Here is a 3,531-nt window from a genome sequence, read left to right on the forward strand (position 1 = left end):
TTCGGCCCCCTCTATATAAATGGGCCTTACTGGGCTCAATTGGGCTTCCATCTATTAATCATATCCATCTCTCTTTTGGTTCCAAGTCTTATGTGTGATCCATTAGGTTCTTACTACTTCTGGCCGTATGCAACCTATTAAATTAATTTCTTCAAGAATTATATTTAATCCCTTGCATAACGGAATGATGTACAGAGTATGTTATTGGCAAGTCCGTAATCATTCCCCCAGAGTCCGTTAAGAAGACAGGTTGATTCTGTCGTTAACCCTTCCGTATTAGTTACGGTATAATACGATCCTTTATCAACTACATCCTTGAACTGAATCTTATGACTATGGGTAATGTCAAGTCACATATAGCGAGACGTTCGTTTTACTTGTTATTGGCCGAGTCAACTCAAAAAGATAGGTTAAGTGAAATCTGAATTTCTACTCTTAAGTTATCACCTTGCAAGGGTTTAGAGTCGAGTCTTCCACAAGCGATTCTTGGATGTATCTCCCATTAATCGGGAGTGATAAATGCTCAATCCAATGTATAACTACCCTGAAATTACTTCCTGTGACACCCAACCTTTGCAGTTCACACCCCAGAGTCATCTCTGTTAAGGATCGTGGGACCACAGGATCAAAGTCTCACATTCAGTAATTCAGGATGACCAATTAACATTCCTTTGAGTCTGAGGATTAGTTATACCTATTAATACCAATGAGATGAACAGTTGACAAGGATGAATCTACCCATCCTGTTATCTCAAGTCGGATCCCCAATCCTAATGAACAACGTTTCACCGGATCTATGTAACTGTCCAGATATCTATATATGTGAAGCTTGTGAGATCAGCTTTCTGTCGGATAAAAGACATTGTTACATACAAGTCTCAACTGTGATATATCAATCCTAAATATATCACTTGACTTGGGGTGGTTTTAAGTTTATTAGTTTATTATAAAGTTTTGTCTCACTTCATGCTTGTATGAACAATTTATAATCACTTTAAACAAACTTACGGATTTCCTTTTATTAGACTTTATTTAGTGCTTAAAAGGGATTGCCTTTATATAGTTATAAAACATATATCTCATTAAAACAAATGATATAAAGAACAATTCATTTACAATAAGTTTGTATCCTGCAACAATTGACTATAGGACACAAAACCCCAACAATAACAACATTAATTTAGTTAAGCATATAAATTCATTATGCTAAAATTTGCTTAAATTAGTTAGATGAGATCAGTTAAATGCTAAATTAGATTAATTTAGCGGGATTAGATAAGTTTATTATGTTAAAATGTTAATTCCTTATTAAGTTGTATTAGTTAAATGCTAATTCCATATTAGGTTGGATTAGAAAAGTTCATTATGCAATCTATCCATGTTGTTAATAACAGAAAAAAACGGGTAGATTTCACCAATGGTGTACAACGTTTGCCTCATTTCACACTTTGGTGTACAACCTTCAATTTGTCTCACTAATATGTACGAACTTATAGGTGACCTCCCACTTTGGTGTATAGCAGGTAAAAATGACTGGTCAACATGAAGTCAACTCGCCACCTCAGTAGTTTGACTAGTCAAAAAGTCAAAATTTGACATCCTAATAAAAAAATACCTTTATACCCTCTTCTTCCTTCTTCCCCTTTCCCTTTCTCTCTCACTCCTCTCTCTCTGCCTTCTTTCTTTCTCTCTCTAACTTCACTCTCTTAATTATTATCGCACATTACAAAATAAATACTAGTTAATTAAAAAAACAAGTTGAAGAAATTCATAAATTTGCAAATTAACTTAATGGTGGCAGTACATGAGTAGAGCTCAAATAAAAACATGAGATTACAACAAATGGAGCTGCGTAAATTCAAAACTATGGGAATAGCAAAAAAAATTGGAAAACTAAAGAATGATAATCACTCCAATTCAAATGTATATTATTTCATCACAGAGTTGCTATATTGAAGCTCTGAGTAGATAAAATGACGAAGGCTTTAGAGCTAATTGTAAGAAACAAGAAGAAGAAAATATAGGTTTAGATTCTGGTTCTTTTTCATGAATTGTTCCCAAGTTTATTTGAACATGATTCCTTGAGATTTTTATAAGTGGAGGTGGTGCAACTGCACAAAACGATGTCTTCAATGGAGTTTTGGGGTTTTGGATTTTGGCTTTCACAAAACTTGGCTGCATTAATGCTGATGCTAAGCCTAATTTTGATGTAGCTTCTTGAATTCTTGCCATTTTTCTTTTCTAAAATCTTTAACTTTGTGTTCTTAAGAGAGAGAGGAGTTAGAGAGAGAGAGGAGTGAGAGAGAGAAAGGGAAAGGGGAAGGGGAAGGGGAAAGAGAAAGGGAACGGTATAAAAGTAATTTTATATTAAAAATGTCAATTTTTGACTTTTTGACCGGTCAAACTACTAAGGTGGCGAATTGACTTCGCGTTGACTGGTCATTTTTACCTGCTATACACCAAAGTAGGAGGTCACTTATAAGTTCGTACATATTAGTGAGACAAATTGAAGGTTATACACTAAAGTGTGAAATTGGGCAAACATTGTACACCATTGATGAAATTTACCCAAAAAAAACACAAAAGTGCAGCAAACAAACCATCACTGTTAATAACAACAAAAAAATACATAAAATACAGCAAAAAAAAAATACATAACAGCAAGAAAATACATAACAATAAATACAGCAAACCGTCCCTCTTAATAACATACAAAAAATACACAAACTACAAAACCAAATAAACCGACACAGCCTACTGCTGCTTTGTTCGAACCGACTGCTAAGAGAGAAGGAGTTGTTCCAGAAAATTAGGATAGGAGACCTGGACGGACAGTGAGTGAGAGAGAGAGAGAGATCGTGAAAGAGAGGGACGATCGATTATGATTTTCAATTCGAAATTAAGAGAAGAGGAACGATTGACGATTTTGTGAGGAGAGACTCATGGTTCCTGAAACAAAAGAAATAGGACAGAAAAGGGGGGCTTTATTGGTGGCGATAGATTAGGTTTTAAATTGAAACTTGCTGCACAAAATGAAACTTCCATTTAAATGGAACGACGTCGCTCCACTTAAATGGAACGACGTCGTTTCGTTTTGTGCAGAAAGTTAAACCTAGACAACAGACTAATCTTCTTCCTCAGCATTCCGTAAACTTCAGCCACCATTAATGGCTTCTTTTCCTGCAATTTCTGAGGGGGCAAATCCAAACAATTGAAAATCCATGCCTGGGGTTTGATAGGTTTCTAGATCTTAGTGGGGGGCAAGTGCCCCCATTGCCCCCACTGTAGATCCGTCCCTGGCTGTGACTGCCTCTGCCCCAATGGACGGAGCAGATATTGATGGGGGATGCGCAGAGGGCACAGACTGAACACGACGAGCGTGTTAGACGTGAGGAGATGGCGGATGCTGTGGAGATGGACGGAGATGACTCTATGCCTCCTCAGAGTGCGTCTTCTGTGCGAGTACCTCCTCAAACCATACCGAGGGGTCGTGACAGACGTTTTGCTTCTACAGCAGGGTCGTCTTCAGGT

The sequence above is a fragment of the Euphorbia lathyris genome, chromosome 4 (assembly GCF_963576675.1).
Source record: "Euphorbia lathyris chromosome 4, ddEupLath1.1, whole genome shotgun sequence".
NCBI lineage: Eukaryota > Viridiplantae > Streptophyta > Magnoliopsida > Malpighiales > Euphorbiaceae > Euphorbia > Euphorbia lathyris.